The sequence below is a fragment of the Halichoerus grypus genome, chromosome 13 (assembly GCF_964656455.1).
Source record: "Halichoerus grypus chromosome 13, mHalGry1.hap1.1, whole genome shotgun sequence".
Taxonomy (NCBI): Eukaryota; Metazoa; Chordata; class Mammalia; order Carnivora; family Phocidae; genus Halichoerus; species Halichoerus grypus.
Window position 1 is genome coordinate 14,338,421 of NC_135724.1, and position 26,864 is coordinate 14,365,284.

Below are 26,864 nucleotides of genomic sequence, written 5' to 3' on the forward strand. Positions count from 1 at the left end.
CACCAAGAAGTTAAAAAGAATATGTGAGGTTTTACCCCAGATTTACTACATCTTATTTGTGGAACCTGTCCGTGGAGGTGCCAAACCCTGTCTTTAATGTGCTCCTTAAAATAACATTCTCTGGAATCAAGGCCAGTCTGGAATGGAAATTGAAAAAAAGATGCTGTCCAGACCATTTAGAATTCCTTGTAAATTAGGAGGGCAGTGATAATCAATTTTGAAGTGTAAATGGGAGTCAGCCTCGGTCGTCTGGTCGCCTTGGTGTTCATTTTGTTCCTTGTCCTTGGCTTACTGCAAAGGGCAGCTCCATTAGACTCTGTGGCCACTGTAAGTAAAAGTGACTGGGGCTTCCCGTGTGATCACCTAGGACACCCCAGAAGTGGGGTGGTGGAGGAGGCCGCTCGGCACGGGCTGACGCTCCTCTGGGTTCTGGAGTCCACTTCCCTGGGTTTAACTTCTCCTTTGAGACTCCGACTTGTGAAGAAACAGATTTCTTCCTTTTATGAGGCTTTTTAGTGCTAGGTGACTGGTGTCGTTCGATATAATCTATAGTACTTAACAGCTAAATACACTTTGTTTCCCCAGAGCGGATCACAGCGAAAATGAGAAAAAGAGAGTGAGGGGCAACAGTTTGAGGGAGGAAAAGTGAGTTAAGCGAATAATGGGGTAAACAATGGTGTAGGAGGGGTATTTTTTAGACTCAATTTTAGCTTCAACATTAAGAACAACTGTTGTTTACATGGTGGTATTGACTTCGTAATTAAAAGCATCTTGCCCGAAGCAAAATTGACGTTGTTATTAATAATGCATGTTTTACAAAATGACATGGAAGCTTATCAGATGTTTTCCTTCCCAAACTGTGTTGGATTCCACAGTGTATTTCTGGGGGGAATGGGGGAGATAACTCTAGTACAGAGATAACAGATAATGTGTATTATATGCTTCAGGCTCAGGGCTAACTGCTTTCAGCATGTTATCTGAGAGGCAGTGGATCCTGAAAAGTTAGGGGACTTGCCCAAGGTCACACGGCGAGTTTATGCCAGAGCCCCGGGAAATGAGCCTGTGCGGTCTGTGCTCTTCACCCCAGCCTGGGAGCCACATCCAAGGCTGGGATTCGGGATTGAAAAAAGCAGTAACTCCTTTTTAAAAAAATGGGTTCGGTGTCATATAACTCAGGAAGTGATCTGACTCCTGCACTCTCCTGTCTCTGGGAACAAAGATGGATGATTTTGGTCCGCATCTCCCTGAATCAGTTTGACGCTGACTTTGAGGCCGTATGGTTTGAAAGCGTCAGTGATGAGTTCTGCTGGGAAATTTGCAGTGAGATTTCCGACTATTATCTGAGCTTTGCCCTGTGCTAACACATTTCTATGTAGTTGGGTGATGGAAATTGTTTCTTGAAGGGCCACTTGACTGAAAGCCAGTGTGTGTAGCTGGGCGCTTATGACTTCCATGAATACACTACTAAAAAATACTGTTTGAACAAAAAAGTACCTCTTACAATGGCTGTTTGTGGGTGGACCCTCCTCCCCTAGTTACTGTTTTGCCCCATTCCAAAAGGGGAAGAAGTCCTATCCTTTCATATGGCCATTCCTTTGTTCATGGAGTTCCCTCTTCCTGGGATGCCATTTCTTCCTGTCTTCCTTGTCCCCCTTCCCACAAAAACACCTTGTTCTGTTGGAAAGCTGTAAGTCCGTGCTTCAAGACTTCCTTCCCAGTCCATCTGCATATGGATCCTCCTCCAACTCTCTCCGGAAGAATTAGTGTTCCTTCCACTTGTTCTTTTTTGATCCCACTTCCCTCTGTGTGTGATGGTTCTGTATGTGGTTGCCGCCCTGCTCCACTTGAGAATTCTCTGAGTGCAGGGACCTTGTCTTGTTCAGGAGTTTGGACGAGTGGATGGAGGAACGAACGAGGGAATGAATGAACAAACTTCAAATATGGGTTCCTTGGGATTGATTAGAGTGTATCTTTGTGACAAATGGCAGTAGACCTGAGCATTGACAGGTCATATGATGGTGGTGAGTGGCTAGATGCTTACCAGAATCTCAGCATTGGTGACATTTGAGACTGGATGATTCTTTGTTGTGGGGAGACTGACCTGTGCGCTGTGGGGTGTTTGGTAGCATGCCTGGACCCTACCCGCTAGATGCCGGTTGCCTCGTTGTGACAAGTGAAGATGTCCCCCGACATTGCCAGTGTCTCCTGGGAGTCACAGTCGCCTCCTGCTGACAGCCACTGTACTAGGCTACTTTCCACGTGTGGGGGTGGGCGGGGCATGTGACCGATTGTCACCAATGGGATGTGTGTGGGAATGAGAGGCGGCTAAGAGTGGGAGTGCCTTTTCCACATTTGCTCTCTTTCTGGTCTGCTGGCCAGCTGCAGGGGGGTGGGGGGGCGAACTGTGAAGCCCTGGGCTACGATGGAGCCACAGGACGGGAGAAGCCACAGGACGGGAGAAGCCACAGGACGGGAGAAGCCACAGGACGGGAGAAGCCTGAATGACTGCGTAGAGCAGAACCTCCCTCACCAAGCGGAACTGGAATGCAGCGTGAAGAAGAGGTTAAACCATGTGTGACTTTAGGCCCGTGAGATTTGGGGGTATTTTTTCTGGCCGTCAGTCTCCCCTGCCTCACCTCCCCTGACATTTGGATAAAGAGATCTCGTTGAAGCAGCTGTAGCAGGATTCCAGGTCATAAGTAAAAACAGATCTTCCAACCATGGAGAAAGGGATAGGTATTTTTGTTTGTTCTCGTAAGGCATCAGCCTTAGTGCTATAATTCTGTTAATTTCTAGATTTTGTCAGAAACTAAGATGAGGAGAAATGTGAATTTGTGATTCCACCACTCTGGTAATTCTGACGTATGACTAACAAGCACTTTTGAGCTATAAATAATTTTAGTAAAAAGTAATAAAATATCAAATGTCCTGGCAGGTTTCACTTCACTGTATGGGAATATGCGCCCGTGGTCCAGGCTCAGGTTGTTTATTTGTGGCAATTTATGTATAATGTGTTTTAACATTTTGGGGGGGGAAATGACAGATGTTGATACCCTACAGTCACAACTGTTCCCCACACCAGTAATTAATAAGTCACCGTATGATGTGATGGGCCTTGAAACGGACTCCTATTTGCATAGTCCTGCTGGATGCTGTGGATTAGTGTCCTTTAAAAATCTGACCCCGAAACCTTGCTTATCAGACCAAATTCAGTGCCTAGTTCTGGATTTCTTGTGCAGCAATTAATTGTATCTGTGGTTGTCTCTACACAGAGCCACGGACCACAATGCATAAGTCAGACGGTTTCATTTGGCCCCCACCTGGACGACAACAGCGGGGTTGTTTGTGGGAGACAGTGGCTGTTTGTGGGTGAGCCCTTCGACGGCTGAAGGCTTTGTGTCCGATTCAGTGGCCGAGGTGCCCGCTCTGTGTGCACAGCATTCCGTCCGTGGTACAAGATCCACCCCTGGTGAATTTCACCCTACCTGTCAGTCAGCCAGAGACCCTACCAGTCAGTCAGGATGTCGAGCCAATGTGGATTGACGATTTTAAGATGGTAAAGTCTTCCTTTCTAGTAAAAATCCTGCTAGGCCTCTTAACTACCAAATAGGTGATTCTTGTGGTTTTTTTCCCCCCATATAGAACATTTGCACCATAATAAGACTAGCGAACATGGATAGGACTAGTTATATGCCAGGCTCTAAGTGTTTTTGCATAGTGCGTGCATAATTCTCACTACAGTCTGAAGGGGAAGGTACTTTTAATATCTCCATTTTAATTTGTCTCTATAAGAACTTGAGGCCAAATGACTTGCTCAAGGTCACAAAGTGAGTAAATGCCGGAGCTTGGATTAGAACTCAGCCCCAAATGGCTCCGGAGTTGAGGCTATGATCTATCAGTATGCTGCCTCAGATTCTTCATTCTGTTCAGGAGACTCCTTTTCCCTGAGATGTTCTATATTTTCATGAATTCAGTGAACATCTGTATATGATGGTTAAAAAGAATTACTGATATTATTGCTTTATTTTTGCATTGTTTGAGCATAATTTTCCAATTTAGTTGTCAACTGATGCTCTTGGATCTTCCATAACTCTTGGCACAATGCTTCCTCCTAAGGAAGTACTAACTTAGCACGTTGGTTTGATTTTTTTTCCTACAGAGCTGCTCCTTTAGGAGGTCACGTCGGTAGGAGTAAGAACACATGCACACAAGGAACTCACATGCCAGCTGGTAGTGGATGAAGTGGTACTAGAATTCGGAGGGGAGAGATTACTTCCTGCTAAAGGATTTAAGATGGCTTCATGCAAGAAGTAGCGTTCGGCCATGCTCTTGGAGCATAGGGAGTAATCTGGCCATGTGGGCAGGGGAGTGGCATTCCAGGAGCAGCAAGGTGCTAGGGGAGGGTGGATCTTGTCTTCCGGACAACAAACAATGCTTTATGACTACAATGCGAGTAGGCAAGCCGGACTGGGAGGAAAAGGATTAGAATAGCTGGTGGGAAGGGGGCCTTGGGGATTTATTTGGCAGGAAGTCGTTGATGGTTTGGGGATTGGGAGCATGTGGGTAGGAAGCTGTGCTTTTGGGAGCTTAATCTGGCAGCAGTCAATATGGATGGGAAAGGACAAAGGTGGGGAGACCAGTTGGGGTCCAGAGAAGATGTAGTGAAGACCTGCACCCCAGGAGGCAGGCCACAGGAATAGAAAGGATGCATGAATGCAATGAGAGGTGGGAGATAAACGGGTTTTCATGTCTGGGTTATGGGGTGAATAACAGTAACAAATATAAAATGACATGGAAAAGGCCAGATTTGGAAGAAATCAAGAGTTCTCTTTGGAAATGGCATTCGGAAGAGAGGACAGAGTTGTATCCACATCCAGACGGCTATTGTGAGTCTGAGGTTGAACCATGTTGCCAAGGAGGGGAGAGAGAGCCTCTGAGAGCTTTCTGCGAAAGGACATAGATCGAAAGGGAGGCAGGAATGAGGAAAACACATTTGTTTCCTGGAGCATAGGACACTTGCATGTACTGAAAACTAAAAGGTAATGTGTGACTTCATGTTATAGTGGAGCTAAATTTATATTTATTCTCCCCAGATTGATTATGATTTCTCCTAGATTTAAGACATTTGAGATATTTTGCAGACTGTGCATGAAGAGGGTTCCCTAGGGGGCCCTGCCTGGAATATTGGGAATCTGGTGGGACGATGCTCTGCTCATCCGAATTGGCCATGGTGTTTCTACTTCACTAAGCCCCTGGGCATGCTCAGGCTGGTCTGCCTTCTTCCTATGGCCTCCTTGAGGATGCCTGCCTTTTTTTTTTTTCCTCCACCCCTCAGTTCAAATCCTAACTCTTTCTCTGGTACCGTGCCCAAGGCCCATCTCTGAATCCCTGATGATTGCAGGGGAAAGGGATCTTCGCTGCCTCCTCCATCTTGCAGACCTAGCGTGGGGCCCCGGGGTGGCTGGCTGCTGAGTGATGATGGATGTGGCTTGGTTGAGGGCCGTGCCTACCTTATGCATCTTTGCATCTAGGGACCTGGCTTATTTTTTTTTTTCTTTTCACCAGTAAATGTTGTTGTAACTGGTTATCTTCTATCTCTAACTGGCTCTTAATCTCCTCAAAGACTGTAGTGATCTAACACTTGTATATCCCCCACACTATCTTGGATGTGGTATCTTCATGCTACTCGTTGGTTAAGGGCTGTATCATCAGGAAGTTTTCTTTTGGGGGGCATAGCATCTTGGTAGCCGAGTCTCGTATTGGCAATGGGAAGTATGTTGGTTCGCTATTCCAAAGACATATTGAGTATCTTGATTGATTCTTCTCTCTGGTCAGTTAACGTGCTACGAATCTAGCAGCAAGGGGATAGTATTGGGGCAAATTGCCCTGTAGTTCGGCCTTTGGGTTTCATGTAAGAAGTTGGGGGTAGGTTTTCAGGAACCAAAATATACTTGGAGCCCCAAACAGGTAAAACAGTAGTAGAGGCCTGAAATTAGTTTTTATATGTCTAAAATTAAATTAATCAGACAAATTCACTTAGTATGGTGTGAGGAATGGTCACAAATACACAGAATAAACTACTCGTTTAGATAGATTAGGAAATACTTTGAAGATGGGAGAGGCTTTCATTTTCCTTTTGTGAGGTTGTTTACCAATGCAATCTCTGCGCCCCTCAGCCTCAAAAACTCTAGTATAATCAGCGCCGATTAGTTTGAATCAGCTGCCCCGTGCTTTGTTCTAGCTGGTTCCATTGTCTCAGAAAATGAGTCTGCTTTCTTTGGGTTCTGGAAAGGAACCTTATTCTGTTCCTTCAGAGAATGTGTCAGGTGGACTGATGTTCATAACTGACTGTTGGATAATAAGGTTAGTACATTAGCAGAAAAAGAAGCAAATGGAGGTGACAACATTTTGAGTAAAATTTTATTTTATTATTTTTTTGAAGTAGGCTCTACACCCAATGTGAGGTTCAAACTCATGACCCTGAGATCAGGAGTCGCATGCTCCAACTACTGGGCCAACCAGGCGCCCCTTGAGTAAAATTTTAAATATTGAATACCTTTGAATTGAATTTACAAGTTAAAGAAGTAATTGCTAACTTTACTTGGCAGTAAGTAAATCCAAAGCATTTTGTGAAGCTCTATATAAGTTACCCCACCTAATTATCACAATGATTTAGGAGTAGGTTCTGTTTTAAGCCCCATTTTTTTTGGATGAGCAAACTGAGACCCAGAGAAATTCGGTAGCTTGGTTAAGGTTAAGATTATGCTCCCAAGGGGCAAAAGGAGCATACAAACCCTGAATCTGGGGGCATCTGGGTGGCTCAGTCAGTTAAGCATCTGCCTTAGGCCCAGGTCATGATCCCAGGGTCCTGGGACCAAACCCCAAGTTGGGCTCCCTGCTCAGTGGCGAGTCTGCTTCTCCCTCTGCTTGTGCTCTCTCACTCTCGCTCGGCGTGCTGTCTCTCTCTCAAATAAATAAATAAAATCTTTAAAAAAAAACCCCAAACCGAACAAACAAACAAGAAAACCCTGAATCTGATTAGTAGTAGCACTGGTACTCAGACCATCATGATACAGTGGTCTTTCAAAACTTTGCAGTAGAAGTTATGGAAAAGTACCAATACCAAGAAAGCAATGCTATTAGAAACAAAATATACTAACAATAAGCATCTTTATAGTAATTATTTGCTGGCTACAAAGATGAACATGATATTAAAAATGAAATACTAAAACTTTCAGAGTTTTAATTTCGGTCACTCTGTGCCGTAGTCATAATAGAGTTGTAATTAATTATCTTATTGTGGCTATTTTATTTCTACACCAGAAATTCATCTGGAAATTACGGTGCAACAAATAGCCACTGGAATCATGATGGTAGTAATTATATCCGTGACGTAATTGTGCAAGTCTAGAATAATGAGGTTATTTTGAAGGATGTCCACTTCAGTGGAATAGTGAATGCTTTTCAAATATAGAACAAGCCAGAAAGGAAAGAGGCCTAATTATGGATTTGTAACCTATAATGGAAATAGGTGAATTTTCAGGAATATTTTGGAGATTAAAAATTACACCATGCAGACTTAATTCAGAATTTTTAACCAGATACTATCAAGGTCATTAGTAATATTTTTGCTCTGGCAGTTTTTTTTTTTTTCCCCCTAAGTAAGCATTATTCATCTCTAGCCTGTTAGTGAAACCTTGATTTCTCACATTGGAAGTAACTTACATTCCCAGGTTTGCTGTCCTCCTGACTGTAGGGCTTACTCCCCTTCTGGAGTTTCCCCACAAGAGGTTTTCTCTTCTGCCATGAACAACTCCGGGGTCAGGAGCTTGCAGTGTCCCAAGTAAATTTTATGTCCCATTTTATTGTCAGGAAAAGCAGAGCCTAAAGGAGGCGAATGGGTAGACCAAGGTCTGTGGTTCAGAGGTGGACCTTGAGTTAGCCCCGACAGGATACACCATGCTGTTCAACTCTGGTCACGCTCCAGGAATCATTCCATGCTCACCCCAGCTGCCTTCCTTCTGATAGTCCCCCATCAGCACACCACAGGACCCTTCAATGGGATCTCACCCCACAGGTCTGCAGAGTGTCCATGGTTTTACCAGTCATTCCTTGTGCTGTGTTGAAAACAGCAGGGATTGTGGTCACTTGGTAGACTGAGGGCCATATCCCTACTCTGCTAATTCATCAGCCTTATGATCCTGAGCAAGTCATTCTGTGTCTTCATTTAAGATGAGACCAGTAGTACTTATTTCAGAAGGTCATGGTGAAGGTTAATAAAACTGATGCGTGGTGGAGCCCTTGCAAGGTGTCAGGTGCTGTTTTAAGTATTATGTATATGTTAGCTTACTTAATTATCGGAACAGCCGTCTGAGGGGGGAACCAGAGGCAGGCCCAGAGAAATTCAGTGATGTGTCTGGTGTCTGAAGCTGGTACGTAGACAATTCATTATAAATTAGTTCCTTTTCCTTTTGGGTTTTATGTCCCTGAATCCTTTGCTAAAATGTGAGCACCCTTGTGAAGGGAAACACAATCACCTCCATAAGGGTGTTGTAGCTAATCGCTTGGATCAAGTATCTGCCAGCCCTGCTGGGAAGCAGGTGCAGATGGGGTGTGGGCGGGTCTGATGGAGGGAATGTGCAGAAGACCACAGGTTGTAACATTATCCAGACAGATTGGCCCCACTAAGACTTGGGGATGGGGTGGTGGGAGGACTGACTTGAGCACCAAAACCAGGGCAGGAGGCGTGAATGCAGGAAGACCGGGAAGCACTCAATTTAAACTGGATCGTTTTGCCTTGGATGGAGCTGGGCCCCTTTGGCTTCACTTTTCTTTTTCTTGGATCTGAAGAAGTGAGGTCTACAAACATGCTGGCAGGAAAATAGGACTCTGGTCATTTTTCCTTCTTGGTTAACCTTAAAGGAACTCTTCTTTCCACATCCTTAAAAAAGAAAAAAAGGGAGAGAAAGAACAGTGACATCCTGAAGCAAAACCTAAAGGGAGTGGGGTTGGGGTCATCGTTGGCCGAGACACAGACCTTGGCTGGACTCTGGAGCGGTGCAGATGGCGGGCTGGGGAGTCTTTCCTGGAGGGGAAGCAGGCCAGCTGTGAAGAGCCAAGGGGTGAGGGGACTGACCCTGGGAACACGAAAGGGAGCGCTGCACACTTTTCTCCTTGGGTAGAAGAAAGCCCGAGCAGATGAGGTCACTTAGTAGGAAAAAAGCGGTGTGGGAGACAAGCAGAGGAAATGTACGACATGAAGATCTTTAAAAATGCCACCCATGAGTATATTTGTAATAATAAACCCCATCCTCAGACACTGATCCGTAAAGCCTGTTTCTCTCTGGAGTGCATAGGCCATGTCCTGGCTGTAGCGACATTTGGCCACCGAAGGCTTCTCGCCAAGCTCTGAGCCCCACCTCCACTCCAGCCTCTTTATAATCCTAAAAGCAGGGGATTAGAGTCAGACGTGGGTCCAGTAAAACAATATTTCCGCATCTCCAAATGATTTCTTTCCCAGACAGGGCAAGGTTTAGGAGCAGTGGAAAGAAATGATATGACAAGGTATATGGTGAGGCCTACTTTGGGTTGATAAGACTTGCCCATCTTCTTTTTCTTCTTTCATGGATTAAATTCAGAGTGAACAGGATCCACGCAGAAGTCTCCACCAGAAAATACAAATGCTTATAGTGAGTCCTGATGACACTGTCAACTGTCGTGGTTTCCTGTTCAAAGCACAGATGCTTACACACTTTCTCATTTCGTCTTTATATCATTGTTGTGTCGTTAGCAGTTAAAACGTGAAGATTGAGATTTCCCATTTCTGTGGATTTCTCTAATTAGAATTTTGTGGTAATTGAAATGGTGGAGACCGGGGCTTCCTTTATTTAGCTGGTTCTACTTACAAAGAAATGGAGAACTTAAGGTATTCGTGGAACAAACAAGATCACCTGCAAGGTGTTAGAATGTTCTAAAAAAAATCTTTTCTGAGAATTTCAAATGCTTGTGAAAGACCTGTATTTTTATAAACAGTGAATACTTTTAGTTCTTCTGTTTAATCACTAAAGTGGGAACCCTGAGAACCTCAAGGCTAGGCAGTCCCTTTATCAGCCCGCTTTACGTCACGTGGGAAGGCTCCTGGACGTCATTGACCTTTTCCTGCAAACTGCTTTTGTAAGGCCTACTCCTGACTTCCCTACACACTTTCCTGCTCTGCCTCTTTCCTCCGTGTCACTACAGGGCACGATACTGATTTATGCCTGTCATTCGTTTAGTGGACAACCTCGAAGGTACTTGTAAAGCCTGTGCCTAGCCTTGTGACCTGAAATGGCTTTTCTGGAGCGCCCTGCAGGCTCAGCGAACAGTGATGGGAGATGCACTCCCCCCGTCCCGTGCTCTCTGAGCTGACACTGGGCGGGTGTGGCTGCTCTTGAGACCTTGAATAAGCTGGGAGGAAAAGAAAATATTTTTAAAATGCCTTTCCCTGGGAGAAACACCCCCGAACACAGTGTTGTAAGCCTACGGTGACACCTGGAGCTGACCTCTGTAGTCAGCAGCTCGTTCTGAATGCCTGTTCTGCCTACAAGGAAAATGGGGAGAGATCGGGAAAACCCAGCTCCACCCATTACCGTGAATCTCCTTGGAAGGTTTTGTGAAAGAGCCTCCGGCATCCAAATCGCAACCCCTCCACCCGCCCCCTGGGGGTCATTAAGTTCGAAGAAGGTGAGCCAAACAGATTTAATATATAGTTTGTTTTAGCTAGCATATTAGTTTTAGGTTAATTTTACATAACGGTAGGGTTGTATTTTTATGTGCGTTTTGTGTATTTCCACAATGCCGCGGGGTTCCTCAGAAAATTTGCGTTCATTGGACATTTATAAACCATTTCATGGGATTTAGGAGCATTGTCATATTTTAAATTATGACCATGAGTTACTGTTGTGATCTTTGCTTTGCATGCTGCATTGCTGATGGTATTGGGGTTTATTTGATGCTGAGTTCATGCTCAAGAATGGATGCCCGTCTGGTAAGACTGGTACTAGGGGTGGGCCAGCCTGCTTTCCATCCCTTCACCCCATGTGGGGGCGACAGAAGAGCTGCAGGGAGTGGGTACACTCCCTCCTTAAAATCGAAAAAGAACTTCCTTCACGCCTCTCTTCTCTCCCCCTCCTGCTGCTCTCGGAAACAACAATAAAAACCAGTCTGAGTTGTGGATTCAGTTTGCCATCCCATTTTTGTGATGCATGGGTAACTCTTGAGTTCCCATTCTGAAGATGATCTCTTGCTGATTTTAAATCCCAAACAGGCTTGTTTCATAAGGCCACTCGCTAGCGAGCAGATAGCTGGGTGTTCTTCCCTTCATGGTTGCAATGTTTGCATGCTTGATGGAAAAAATACTCCCTGATAGAGCTTTTATAAAGTTCACATAAATCCCGCCATCTCCTCGTCTTCACTCTTTAGGGACCGAACTGGGTCATTTGGGGACAAGCCCCTGAGTCTCTGGTTTGGTTTGGTTTTGCTTAAGTGTCACTGATGATTTGCTGTAGCACATTCCTTAGTTCCAGAGGTTACAGAGCATCTCACCATGGCCCTGCTACGCCGTGGGAACCAGGGGCAGGTCGTAGAGAAGCCAGCGAGCTGGCTGGGAGAAGGCCACACACTCAGGGAGACAAAGGTGCACCCCCACTGTCGGTAGGCAGCGGTGGATGGTCAGCTGAAGGAATGAACTTGGCACTCCAGGAGCATAAAGGTGGGGGGAAGAGACCCCAGAGGGGGACTTGGAGGCTGTCCCAGGGGAGAGGTGGAGAAAAGAGCAGGTGCACATAGATTAGAAAAGGCAGAACGGGAGGTTGGTGGAGAAGAGCGTGTTTGTCAGATGAGGCTGCAAATGTAACCGAATCACCAAAGGACCCATAGAGCCTGGTGGCTACATGGGCGCTGCTCCCTTGGTAGTAAGGAGTGAGTAGAATATTCGGAGTGGTGGTGGGGCATGATCAGCTGGTTCAACACATGGGCAGTTGGGCAGAAAGTGTGGGTGTGAACCCTGGCTCTGCCTGTTACTTGCTCTGTAACTTGGGCTTTTTTGAACCTCTTTGCCACCATCTCTTGCTCTGCATTGTGGGGACGAGGAGGACACCTTCCCCAGGTTGTCCCAAGGATAAAGGAGTCACTGTATGTAAATCCCTGGCATGGAGTGGCACCCCTGAGGGCTGGTGGGGATCTGACCTGCCATTTAGGAGCAGCACACAGGCTGGTTGGAGTGAGACACAGCCTGGAGACCGGGTACCTGGTTTGTGGCAGTCTGGTAGCCGTTTCCGGAGAGGTGCCCTGGGGGACCCTGGTCTTCTGAGTTCCTTTGGAGGTGGGGTGTGTGTGTGGTCAGGAATGTCCTTGCCTGCTTCTCCTCTCTAGCCTCGGCTGTGAACCCAGGCAGTGGTTGCTGGAACCGACCTGAGAGAAATTTCCGGAAGCAGAAGCCTTGATGAAACTTCAGAAGCATTATATTGTCTCGTCTTTTGGATAGCATGGTTACTCTAGTGCCCAATTGTTCTAACGGGGAGATATGTAATTAGATCTCAGCTGGCTAGGCTTCCTTGCAAACGAAAGGAAAATTGCCATTTTTATAGTTTTATGCAGGTTTCTTTGGGGAGATGCAGACAGATATCATGGGGTATTTGTCTTTAATTTAAAATGAGTTTCCTTGGAAATTCATTGGATTATATGTCTAAACTCTTAATGTCGACAAAACTGTTTTCCGAGGCGCAAAAGTATTGGTCCATTATGAGCCTCTCCGAGGCAATAGGGACTCTCAGTACTGAATCCCACTACGGGATGGAGGCCTCCAGCAGGGGATTATCTAGGACTTGGGTTTAGGCAGTTTGCAAAACAATTCAGCAAAGTATATAAAGGCAGTGGGGGAAGTCGTATTGCTTTTTCTGTGCGCTGCCAACCAGGTTTGTCACACGGATTAGTAATTTAGATAGGAACAGCCATGAATCACTGCTTCGAGTTTCGCATTTAATTTTATCCTGGAAGCAATTTCCTTTCAAATTCTCGAGCTGTAGTTATCATTAATGAATTAAACATTATGAAACCCAGCGAACTACTAATTCATTTTGAAATGAGTAGACATTTACGTCTAAAAAAGAAACCTTAAATTTTGTTCAGTGGTGTTTAATATTTTCAAGCTGACAAAACGTGGAATGGCATTTCGTGGCCGTGCGTTCCCAGAATGGTTAGTGGCTGGTCCCGGGAACGTGTGTCTGCCTGACATCTTGGCTGCAGGCTTTAATGGGCAGGAAAGAAGAAATCCAAGTTTTCCCAGTGGCCAGCGACTGGGTGTTTTCCAGAGGGGAAAGATTTAAATATTTGGAAAAGGCAGCTGATTACAGAGTCCAAGCTCTCCACCCAAGGGCCTTATCTCCAGGGCCTTCCAGCTTAACCCTTTCGATCCTGTCCTTTCCTGGGACCCAGGCCATCCCACTGGGTCCCTGCCTTCTCAAGGGCTGCTTTGGGAGAGGGCTCACTCAGTGAGAGGTTGCTGGATGCAGTGTGTGGGAGCTCCCGCCTCTGGAACACTCAAGGCCAGCTTCAGGAGAGCACGCCCCGGCGCAGGTGACCGCTGGGCAAGGACAGAGCAGTGCTTGAAGATTTTAGAGCACACGGTGAGCCGGCATGCAGACAGCTTGTATTTCACGCCTGGAAAACATGTGCAGTTTTTTTTTTCTTCCCTCAGAGACACCTGAATGTAAAAAGCCGGCCAGAGAATCGGCAGATTGTGTCGACAGCCACGTTCTGGGACTGTTGCTACCTTCAGAAAAAGGGAAAGGGGCTGTGTGTCAAGGCCAGCAGATTTGATTTGGTTTGGACATGCAAGGTGTCTAGAACTTTTGTTTAGCTTGTTTTGTTTTGTTTCCCCATCTCACCTCTTTTGAAAACCTTTTGCTTTGTCCACTCGAGGTCTTCTTGGAATGGTCGTCTCGTCTGTGTGCAGCCCGTGACCTCGTCTGAGCCTCAGTTTCCTTGTGTGTAAAATGGGGATGATAACACCTGCCCCCTTCCTCTGTCACCCAGGTGGTCGTGATGATGAAAGGCGATCAGGGGTATGACAACACCTACCTGGTACCTTTTATAAGTCTGTGAGGCAGAGAGGCGCCAAGAGGCTCAGGGGGGAGAAGGCAGGACTTCCGACTCCATTACCTCCCCCACTCAGGACCTGAATTAGTCTCACTTAGGGGAAGCAAGGTTCCTCTGAGGGATGCAGAGCCTTGTCTTTCTTCCTCCAGTTCCATCTGGTGGGCGGCCATGCTGCGGAAGTCCCTGAACACAACCATATATTTTTCTTATTTGGTGCTGCTGCCAAATCAAGAGGTTTTTGGGATTCCTCAGTTTTCCTTTCCACCTTATATTAATTTCCTAGGGCTGCCCTAACAAAGTGCAAGGAACTGGGTGGCTGAGAACAACAGAAATGCATCCTCTGACAGCCCTGGAGGCTGGAAGTCTGAATTCAAGGTGTCAGCAGGGCGATGCTCCCCTGAAGTCCTCACTGTGTGTGGGGGGGCCCTTCCTTGCCTCTTCCAACTCCCCCTGGCTTGTAGGCAAAGCTGACCTCTGCCCTGTTGTCATAGGACCCTCTTCCCTCAGGCGTCTCTTCCCCTCTTGACGAGCGCCCCCGCGGTGTTGGATTAAAGGCCCTCCCAGCAGTATGACCGTATCGTACCGAACCACCTGGGCGGTTACCCTACTTCCCAGCGAGGCCGCATTGTGAGGTACAGGCGGCTAGGACTTGAACAGACGTTTTTGGGAGACTCTGTTGCATACCCCCTATGCACACGCGCGTGCGCACACACGGATTGCTGCACACGCACACACACAAGTGGATTGCTCCTCATCTACTCACCGACACCACAGCTTCAAGCTCCTTTGCAGGGGCAGTCCGTGCCAGCCTAGACAGGGAGGCAGCCCCCCTCCCCCCCCGGCTCTTTCCAGAACTGGTAGCTGCGTGTCTCCGGGGATGTGTCACGAGCCGCCCCCCCCCCGCCCGCTCGCCCCCGAACATGGTCTGCCAGAGTTATGCCGCCCCCCTTCCGGAAGCAGCTTAGAGTTTGAATTCGCACCAAACAGCGCTTTCAGGCTCTGCTGCCGATTTCACTTAAGTCAACTAAGCCTGAAACCAGAAAGCTTCGATGGGGCCGGTGGGAAGTACGAAAGTCCTTCCAGTTTTTTGAAACAATTGGTTTTATCAGAAGTGCTGGGGTGGGAATTTGAGCCAATGCGTGCTGCGGCCCCTTCTGCGAGGTGGAATGAGTGTGCGGCGGCTTTGGGGTCGTGCGGGCAGGTGACTGGGACACCAGGGAGCCCAGGCGCTTGTCCCTGCCTTGGGGTCGGCCCACGGGGGTTGGAAAGGACCTCCTCTGCCCCCTCCCGCACTGGGTAATTGACATAACTCCGTGCGCAAGAAATGTGGTTTTCCAAGAGAGGGTTCATACTGTAAGCATGAAGGCACGAGACTCCGGGTTACTCCTCGTTTTGCCCGCGACTTGCCAACGGAACGTAGGCACAGTTCTTATTAGAATGGGATCCTCGGTTTCTCACCTCTGTGAAAATAGTGGAATTTGCTGCATCATGATGTCTGCAGGGCAATTAATAGGTTGCTGTATGCAAGTCGCTGGCAGACCTCAAGTGAACAGTGAGGGGTTGATGATGAGGACAGCCATTCACTAGCTCTATCTCCACCCGTACATGGAGTTTAGGCTCAGACAGAGGCATTTAAATAAGAACATGGTCCGAAAGGCAGAGGGTCACTTGAAGAGCTGCTGGTCTTGTTCTCAGGGCCCTGCCAGGCCCGGAAGGAGTGCGGTATATTTCCCCGTAGGAGCCCTGGGTGGAAGTACACCTGCAAGATAAGATGGAGGAGCTGTGGGAAGGCTGGGGGCTGGGGGCGTCCCCTTGGGGTGATGGGTTGCATAGGAAGTTTAAGGAGGCAGGATTGGGGAATGTTTCCAGAGGTGGCAGAATGTCAGGGACAGAGTTCCGGTCCTAGGGTACAGGGTTGAAGGGACAGCAGGTCCAGATGCTTGGGGGAGGGAAAGGCAGCCAGGGGTCCAGTGGGCTCCAGACCTGAAGGCTAAGGAATCAGGAAGGGACCGAGGTGTAGGTAGAGGAGCGCTGGCAGGAAGTCTGCACTGAGCTGGCGTTCTGGGGGAATTGGGCGGGGTCCCTGGCGGGTTGCACCAAACTCCCAGACGTCTCCACTAAGGTTAGGGTTAGTCCTAGAAACTGGGGTAGGTGGGGGGGATTCATTTGTGAGAAAAGAGGGCTGGGGCAGCCTGACTCCAGGTTGGGACAGAGCCATCCTCCTACCCTGCTTTGTTTATTTGAGTAGACTTGTGGACTCGGTAGCAGAGATCCCAAAATAAGGCTAAACTCCTCTCCACCACCTGAGTGTAGACTAGAGATGTTTTCCTGAGGCTGTTGTTTTAGTTGTCTCATTCCTTAAAATCACAGGGCAAATGCATTATTTGGGAAAACACTATTGAAGGTAGATGTTTATATACCTTCCATGACAAATTTACCTAAAATGACTATTGATTAACAGAGCTGGGACTGAGAGGTGTTTGGTGATATGATGCCATCCCCAAATAGAATGAACAAAGGCCCACAGTCCTATTTTTGATTGCAGGCCAGGGCCTGGAAGACATGGAAATAGTGTGGAACCGTTTGCTACTTTTGTGCCCTGTACAAGCAGATCATGGCCATGAACCATGACCTTGGGATTTAAAAGAAATATCTGTATGCACAATGGAATATTACTCAGTCACAAAAAAGAATGAAATCATGCCTTTGGGGACAACTTGGATGGATCTAGAAGGTATTAGGCTGAGTGAAATAAGTCAGAGAAAGACAAATGCCCTATTTCACTTATACCTGGAATCTAAAAAACAAAACAAGCAAAAACAGAAATAGACTCATAAAAGCAGAGAACAAACTGGTGGTTGCTAGAGGGGTGGGTGGGGGTTGGATGGGAGAAGGGGCAAAATAGGTAAAGGGGATTAAGAGGTACAAACTTCCGGTTATCTTGTCACTTATACAAATAAGTCATGGGGATGCAAAGTACAGCACAGGAAATGATCACGTTGTATGGGGACTATACTTAGCGTGATGAGCACCAAGTGATGTATAGAACTGTCAAATCGCTATGTTGTACACCTGAAATTCGCATAACACTGTATGTCAATTATACTTCAATTAAAAAATGTAAAAAAAGGAATAGCAGGTTATGAGGAGAACTGCAGTTAATATAACAGACCGTGAGGAGCATTCTCTTGCCTGTCTCTGCTTGTAGAGAAAACCCTGTTTGTGTGGCTATTGAGAATTGGCTTCGTTTTGCCAGGAGCCAAACCAGCATATTCTGAGGCCTGAAAGATTCAGAAGCAAGGCCCAGACAAAATAGATGACAGCTTTTGATGTAAAAATTATTTTAGTTTCATCATGAAAACAAAATCACTTAGACTGTGTTTGATGTCCTGAAGCCTTGAAATAAGGAGTTTGGTGATCAGGGTTTTTGTTGTGACTCGACTTTGGATGAGTCATTTAATTTCCTTAAAGTCTCAGTTTTTCTCATCTGCAAAATTGGAAAATTTTTTTTACATTTTCTCCCTTTTCCAGTGTTGGGGGTAATCTTACACTGAGTAATGTACACAACCCTGGAAACTGACATGTTATAAAACTGGTAAGTGGGGATTATCGGCACGAAGGTGAAAAGTCAGATTCTCCCTCTTTTATGCCTGTTCCCTTGCATCTTATTTTAGTTATATTCACTCCAGAGTTTTGATGGAAAAATGCTTGTTTTTCCATGTTTTACTACTTAATTAATCTAAAATGTTACCCTGAGTAATGGCACTATATCTAGACAACGGCTGTTCCAAGAGGAGAAATTGTGCAGAAGGATGTTTGTAAATAATGCTTAGGTGACACGATTGTGATAATTATGGCTTTTTGAAGATGAGTTTTATAGCAAGTGTTCAATTTTCCTGTCACTTTTTTTCTGGGCTCTCCCACTTAAGCAAGCACATTTGTTTCCTGGAACTAGCTATTCGGGGATCTGAATCCTGAGCGAGTTCAACAGCTCTGTGAATCCACTTTTCATTTGCTGTGGCTAATTTTGCAGACCCTCAGAGGATGAAGGTTGCTCTACTGTCCCCCTTCCCCACCCCAGGTAGGGACAGGAGGAAGAAGGTACAGCAAATTCCTAATCACTCAGTCTCCAACTCAAATGAATAGCTATCCCTGCATCAGACTGACCTTAAACACTGTGCTGGACCCTAGGTGGCCAAAAGGGCCCTAGTGATGATGCTTCGATGGTGCTGCCTGTGGAATTCCCATCCCAAGGATGACGCCGCCCCCAATTCTGGCCCATCCCTTCTGTACTTGGGAGGCTCTGAGTGCTGGAGGCAGCATAAAAATGCAGGACCCTCCAGCAGTTAAGTATAAGCACTCTCAGGAGTCTTTGAAATAAACTCCTGGGTCCCCCAGGTTTTGTAACTTTCCCCAGGAGGGGGACCCATTTTCTATTCCGCCATGTTGTTCTCCAGCTTACGTGTCTTCTCCAGCTTTTAGTTGTTCAGAGTCTTGACCATCAGCTTCTTTGTCTTCACTTTATTCCCCAACTCAATTGGAATCTAATTCCAGAAGACAGCTAGTAAACTTTGTTAATGGATCTTTTGGAAGCTTCTAGAGTCAGAATTGGAGGAGCCCTTGGAGGTCATCTTGTCCAGCCCTCTCACCTTACCAGTGAGAACTCTGTGGCCCAGAGAAGTTGAGTTACTGGTCCAGGTGAATTAATGGCAGAGCCAGGACCAGAACCCAGGGCTCTGTAACTACCTGGATGTCGGGAAACATGGAGTAAGGATTACTTAGCAGGTGTGCTATCTTTTAGTTTAGCCAAGTTATATCTAAATCACATGGATTGGAGCATCCTAATTTTATTACGAGTTTATGGTTGACTCCTGGTAAACCGGAATTCCCATATAATGCTACCTTGTTGAAAAGCTTTAAACATGCATTGGTTTAGTTTTCTGAATGAGTGACCCAAACTGACTCTTAGAGGTCAGGGAATCTTGCTGCCCCCAAGAATCATTCCAAATATTGGTTATAATCGTATAAAATGATAGCTTTAGAGCAAGGATTTGGCATGAATACAAGCCACAGAATATATTCCAGCATTCCCCCTCTCCCCAACTGCATTAGCTTATTTAAAATATAATTTCTGGTTGCTTGAATTATTCCACATGACCTTTAAAACCCTGTTTGCCATTATTTTATAGTTCTGGGGAGAGAGTCGATGCGTTCTCTTCTTCCTGGAAAATCATGTAACTTGCTGGTGTTCTACCAGTTGCATTCTGATGCGGCATTGATTTTTTTCTTTTTCTTCCCTACCATTTTCACATCAGATTGAACACAGACTCAGGCCAGGTATAAACTTGGCAGTGAGATTTGCTTGGCTTGTTTACCTCCCCCCATTGTTAAAGTGGCTGTGATTCAGCACCAGGTTCTTCTGTCCCCGATGTGCTTGGGAGGAGGGGTATGTGAAATCCCAAGCATCAGTGGAGGTGTGACCATCATATTAGAATGTCCTTTGTGTAGAAAGCCTTACCCACTACTTCCTGATGACTTCAGCTAAAATGATACCACATTGTAGAAGACCACTGTCTGAGCTTCTAAATACATACCACCTCCTCAGTTGAGAAGAGAAAGTAGTTCTGATTAGGCTGTTTCAAGCAGACAGTGTATGGACATCACCGATTATAGATTTTTCTCGAGATTGTTATGTGTATGTGTATGTCTTAGCAAGTTCAGATTGTTTTGCTCTCTTACAACCGAGAGCTTGCTTTTTCTCTCCATGTACTACCTTGTGCAGCTAACTCAGGTAGTTGTGACATCATGGTCCGTATAATGAATTACTGCCTCAGGGGGCTTGCTGGTTCTTCTGGGCCATAGGGAAGGGGCCTGGCTTGAGGCATGTTTACCAGGAGTAGTGCATGGAAGTTTCCACTTGGCATATATTGGCTGAGGCACAGAAATAATGATTGAGGGGGAGTGAAAACACTTCTTGTTAACAGTGTGGTGAAAACTTGGAAAAGAAAGTAATATTGCAAACATCACCTTATTGTGGGGAAGCAACACTTGTGGCAGAGAGAAAGTGGGACTGAGCGTTATGAGGTCAGATTTAAAGTCAGCCTTGTCCCAGACATGGGACCTGGTTAAGTCATGCAACCCTGAGCCTCAGTTTTAATGGAAAAATAAGGATGGTGGGCAGGGGGAATGGGCATAATGGTAATAGTGGTGACATTTGCCTGACTCTGTGGCAGGCTGAATAATGGCCCCCAGAGATGTCCTTTTCCTAATCCCTGGAACCTGTGAATGTTATCTTACAGGGCAAAAGGGACTTTGTGGAAGTGATTAGGGATCTGGAAATGGAGAGATTATCCTGGATTATCTGGGTGGGTCCAAAGTAAGCCCAAGGGTCCTTCCTTATAAGAGGGAGGCAGCAGAGCAATACATGGAAGGAGCTATGGGTTAGGAATGCAGGTTGCCTCTAGAGGCTGAAAAAGGCAAGGAAACAGATTTTTCCTCTCAGGGCTTCCAGAAGGAACCAGCCATGCCCACACCTTGACTTTAGCCTAGAGAGACTAATTTCAGACATCTGTTCTCCAGAACTCTAAGAATAAATTCATGTTGTCTTAAGCCACTAAGCTTGGGATAATTTGTTGTAGTAGCAATAGAAAACTAATACCTCCTAGCTCTTGTAATGATTAAATGTGACTTCGTATTTATATATTTATAAATCTCAAAGTGCTACATAGATGTTAGTACTTTCAAAATGCATTTTTATATTCATCTGCATTTCCACGTGAAGGTGGTCTAGAATATGTCAGGAAGACCAGGAGAACAATTTCAATTAAGCAGTGAACAGATTGGGTCTGAAAATTTAAATCCATGTTATCAAATAATCCTAAATTGTGTCATTGTTCCTGGTCAGTAGGTCAAAAGTGAGTCACTTTTTACTCGAGCAGGCAGGTAGATGCCTTACTTTCTGTACCTGTGGGTCCCAAGCTTGGAGGCAATAGAGTCTCGGGGAGAGCTTTTACGTGCCCCAGTGTGCAGGCCTCACCCAGGACAATTAAATCAGAACCTCAGCAGGTGGAACCTGAGCAATGGTATTTTTTTTTTAAAGCTCTCCAAGTGATTGTAGTGTTCAGCCAAGAATGAGACCCATTGCAGAGGTGTTGTGTCTGCTAAGTAAGATTTTAAATCAGTCTTCTGAAGTCTGATGATCTAGATGTTCTTTTGAGTTTTGGGGAAGATGCTCTGCCGAGGACTCTAGGTTATATCTTTCAATGATATTAACTTATCAGTTCATGAGCTATGGTTTAATTTTGGCAAGAAAGACAAACGTATTAGCCATCAACTCTTGCGACGATTACAAATAGATCGGTGTGCCCCGATGGCAGACACAGTTTCAATAAGCAAATACCTTTCTCCTTGTATTGCCCCAAGGTTTTGAAAAGCGATAGTGAGGGAGAGAGAAGAAAGATGTGGAGACCTTCTCCTTAAATGGTTGATCCCCTTGAGGATTGAGAAATACTGCTTTTACTTATATTCTGTGTCCTTATGTCTCCAGTCTGAAGGAGGAAATAATCATTTTGAAATTTCTTCCTTGGGAACCACTGTTGGCAGAAGCCGTGGTCTTTGAAAGTTGCCTCCCTGTGTTCCTGGGTGCTTTGAGCTGAGATGTGTCACCGAGGGCCTCTCTGGGCTGCCTGTCACTAAGATTGCCCTGGTCTTTGACAGCTGGTGACATTATCTGCATGGTGTATGTCACAGGGAGGGTATTGTAGATAAAATTGTTTTTATAAATCACAAGGTGCTATGCAAATGTTGCTGTTATATTTTCAGTGGGAATTCTGGGTTGAAGTTAGAAAGATGATAGAAAGCCTGTGGCATAAACTTATTATATTCATGTATAAGAACAGTTGGGGGTCCTTATTATCTAGGTTCTAAGGTAGCAACCGAGTAGAAGCACTGGGTCTGATACCATGAGATGGCATGGGATTTTTTTTATTGGTCATTTAACCAGTTGGGCTTAATTTTCTTATCTATAAATGAAAACCTTAATGATTGGCTTTCTTCAGGCTGCCTTGGGTGAATTTGGGTGTCCAGTGCTAGAGTGTAGCTCTGGATTATATTGTTTCAGTTTAAATCTTGGCTCTGAAACTTACTGTCTGGGGGACACTTAGAGAACTAATTTCTCTGTACCTCGGTTTCTGCATCCTTAAAATGGGTGAATGAGATACCTACTCATAAGACTGTGACAAGGATGAGGTGAGGCCCATCGAAAACATGGTACCGTGTTACATCGGTCAGCTCTTCCACTTCCTTACCCTTCAATCTGGGGCAGCTCAGGAGCTTGGCTCAGTGTTGTTTTTTCCCCCATTTTTCTTTCTTTCCTCCTTCTCTCCCTTCAATAAATGTTTATTGGATACCTACCACTCCTAGGAACTATAGTGTGGCTACTGTGTTAATGCAAAGTAGACACTGTGGTCCAGAACTTGAATGGTTTTAAAAGTTTGATTTAAAATATTGGTACAAAGTGCTGATGGGGAAGGACTGGGTGAGTAAAGCCTGTCCGTTTCTGTTAGATCAGAAATGTAAGACTTCAGATGGTTTATCTGTACCAACCAGGGTCAGATTGGAAGATGTTTTTTTATAATTGTGGCTATCAGTAGATGGTCTTCGGGACCAAACAGAGGAAGGTCATTGGCATGTTGCTGATCCACTGAGTGGTTCCCTGGGAAGCTGACGTGGTTCTCTGATCCGATTTGCCATAGAAGCAGTCATTTATCAAAGCAAACATGGTGGCTGGGCATTTCCGTGTGCTTGGCGCTGTGCCAGTTCTCCGGGGGGCTGGTCCCTGCCAGGTGGAGCTTCCTGAGTATCAGAAGACCTTACGGTGGAGGGTGGGGTACTTACATACAATGAATGCTGGGTAGGAGCTTCAGGAAGTTTTCACCAGATCCCTGAGCTCAAAGAAGCATTTGGGGTATTTTATGGTTCATGAAATTTTTTATTTTTTAACCTGTATTTTGGGTACGATTCATTCACAAACAGGTTTACTTTGTTGTCATGAATTTAGAGCTTTTTCGTAGAAAATAGTCCAAAATGAAATCCTCTTTCCCCAAGATTTCTCTCAGGACACATTACTTGTGCTCTAATCAAGTCTATGTAGCTTGACCCTGCTTTTCAGTAACTTGGGTTTTACTATCGATGCGAGCTATCAATTAAATTTGGTGGCGATCATAATAGCCATTTGTGTTCTTTTCTTTTCTTTCTTTAAGATTTACTTACTTATTAGAGAGAGCGCGCACAAGTAAGGGGAAGAGCAGAGGGAGAGAATCTTCAAGCAGACTCCTCGTTGAGTGCAGAGCCTGTCTTGGGGCTCAGTCTCACAACCCCTGAGATCATGACCTGAGGGGAAACCAAGAGTCTGACACTTAACCAACTGAGCCATCCAGGCGCCCCCTATTTGTGTTATTTTCAATTCTGCTTGTAAAGACAAAAAAGAGAATTATTTTAAGGTCATAGAATAATTCTGGAGAATGCTCAAAGAAATTTTGTACTTTGACCAATTCTACTTAGAACCACATATGAAAAATGATAATGAGGATTATAATGATGATAATGATTACATTCTGCTTTCAAGTGGTTATTCTATTCCTGATACTATCCTGAGGGCTTTGCACACATATTCTCATTTTATCACCCAGCAACTGTGTGACCGCGCATGCTTTCTTAGTGTTCACATTTTACAGATGAAGAACACTAGGGCACAACAAGGTTGGATAAATTGTCCAAGTTCAGATGGTTTGACCAGTGAAAGGTCTACCATTTGACTCCAGATGGGTCTGACAGATGTGCTTTGTATTCTGCTGTATTGTCGCTTTGGGCAAAATCCACATTTAGGAGGTTGGGGAAGAAGAGCCTCTGGAAGAGACTGGAAGGATATATTAAGTAATTCACTTCCATTTGTCCCTGACAGGTTTGGATGAAAGGTCATTGTATTTAAAGAGCTAGGGACACTGAGCTGCTGAGAAATTGAATATTGCCTCTGGTCACAAAGTAAATCACTGATAGAACTTAATCCAGAAGCCAGGTGCTCTTCAAACTCATTCAGTGAAGGTTCAGCCTACACCATTGCACCATCTACATCAATTCAAATGCGTTGATGAAGGAGAGATCTGCTTTGTTATGGGTCCTCTGAAATCAGAGGTTTAAGAATTTTTCATTTGGGTTAAATTCTAAAACTTCTTTTTTCATATTCTGGAAAAGTGCACAAGCTCTGGCATCTGCTCAGTGGTCAGCTCGGGCAGATTGCTTCAGCTCAGCAGTGATGCTTCCTTTGTGTGGCTCTTGGGAGGAGTGGGTGCTAATGGCACCTAGAACTTTGTAGGTATTCTCTGTAATTGCTCAGTGATCGGTCACTTATTATGCATTTGAAGTAACTTTAGAAGAGAGAGCAGGATTCTCAGAACCGTGATCATGGGCCTAGGGAAATCCTTCAGGGTCAACTTCAAGGTAGCAGAAATGGAGATGTTCTGTAAAAGAAATTCTCTGGCTATACCACATAGCAATTGCATCTCAGTTTTTGTGTGTGGGGAGTACTAGAGACCATTTGCTTTGGTCAGGGCACTTAGTACTTAGGTTATGAGCTGTTAACCCAACCCACCCCCCACCTCCCACCCAGGGCAACATTTCCCTGACACATTTGCTCCTAAATCCTAGTGGATCCACAGCTAACAGTGAGGGGAAGTAAGGAAAGCTCCCAGCCCCTATCCAGGCTCCCCTTCCATGTTCTTCCCTGGACCGGTCAAGACTCCAGGATCTCGACTAGCTAACAGGGGTGTGCTGGACATTCTCCATTCATCCCTCCAGACCAATCTCCTGTCTTCCCAGATCTTGGGCTGCATCCCCCTGCCTCCCTTGCCCTCTGGCTTCAGGTTGGGTTTGACTACTGGCAGGAGATGGTAGGACCTCTCCTTTCCCACATCCTTGCTCCCTCCCTGCCCCATTTCCCTTCCAACTCTATTCATTGCTGTTGGGCAGGCCCACTTTACAGATTCCAGAACTTCAACCTTTTGTTGATTGTGGTGACAGCTCCCTCCTCTTACCTTTCAGTTCTGGGGTTGGTAGGGGTCTTCGACTGTTGCTAATCCCTGGTGGCCTTGCGAGGACCCTCACCCTCCTCCCCGCCTGACCTATACACAGGCCCTTCCTTAGATCTCTTCAAGTACTCCTCGGGAAGATGTAGCCGTGTCCAGCTTAGGTCAAGCACAGACTGGATCACTGAGTATTAAAATGGGAAGCATATGAGTGTTGCTTGCTATATTCTCTTACTGAGTTCCAGTTTAATTAGAGGAAGGTGATAGCAGAGGAGGGGTAGTGACTTATTTTTAATTTTTACTGTATCTGACATATACACTTCTCTTTTAGGGAATCGTTCAAACGTGGTATAATTATTAATGATCAGAAAAATTGTGGAAGCCTGATATCTCTTGCAAAAATACTGGGAAACTTAGAAAGCTTTGGTGTGGTGGGACAGAGAGAGAGAGAAAGAGGACAGAGGAGAGCGGAGTAAGAGCCTGTTCTTCCTGCCCCCCCCCCCCGTTTCCTCCCCCCATAGAGCTTTAGTTGGCTGATGTGCTAGAAGCCCAGAAGCACCTTTTCAGTGTAACGTCTGGTATGTGCCAGGCACAGTCCTAGATGCTGGGGATGCAGCACCAAATAAGACACCATGGAGCTTGTGTTCTGGGGATTTAGGAGGCGACGCCGAGCAAAATAAAATCGATTAAGTGACATACAGTGTTAGAGGATGATGTGTCTAGACAAAGATAACCAGAGAAAGAGGGGAGGAAATGCTGGGAGGCATTGCAATTTGTAAAAAGGCCATCAGGGAAGGCCTTCTTAAGAAAGTGGTGCTTGAGCACAGACTTGAAGGAGGTGAGGAGGAAGGACATAGTGATATCTGAGAGAAGAGACTGCAGGCCCGGGGAAGAGTGAGCCTGGAGGAGACGGAGCAAGGGCTGAGCCAGGGGAGGCCCGGGGTGTGATGGCACACACGTGGGTCATTGTGAGAACTTTGCTTTTACTTCTCACGGCATGTGTAGCTGTCATAGGCTTTGAGGGAGGAGTCCCTTGCTCTTTTTTTTTTTTTAAAGATTTTATTTATTTGAGAGAGAAGGCACGAGCAGGAGGGAGAGGGAGAAGCAGGCTTCCCGGGGAGCAGGGAGCCCGACGTGGGGCTTGATCCCAGGATCCTGGGACCATGACCTGAGCCGAAGGCAGACGCTTAACGACTGAGCCACCCAGGCGCCCCTGACTTTTGTCGTCCTAACATCACTCTGGCTGCAGTACCGAGAGTAGACTGTAGAGGGCAGAGGAGGGGGCAGGGCGTCAGACCACCATATTGCCAGCGCTCCTGGTGAGATGGGTGGTGGCCAGGACCAGGGTGGGGGAGGGGAGGAGGGAAAAGAGTGAAGCTGTGAGAGACGGGAGACCGGATGATGCTGACGGTTGTGGCTTGTGCTGCTGGAAGGATAGGGTTGCCAGTAACTGAGATGGGGAGGACTGTGGGAAGAGCAGATTTTGGGGTGTGTTGGGGGGAGACCCAGAATTCCACTCTGGACATGTTAACTTTGAGATGTTTATGAGAACCCCCAGTGGTGATCTCAGATGTGTGACTACTGTCCATGTTTGAATGGTAATTTCTGGTTCAGATTATATTACCCTTGGTGGCTGGCTTTCTCTGA

The 26,864-nt window shown here is 45.9% G+C and overlaps 1 protein-coding gene across 11 annotated transcripts in view; it reads left to right on the forward strand.

Annotated features, from left to right (window-relative positions):
* RNF152 (ring finger protein 152) overlaps nt 1–26,864 on the forward strand; it is a 73,669-nt gene that overhangs the window by 11,165 nt on the left and 35,640 nt on the right. The gene's annotated exons all lie outside the window — the stretch shown is intronic.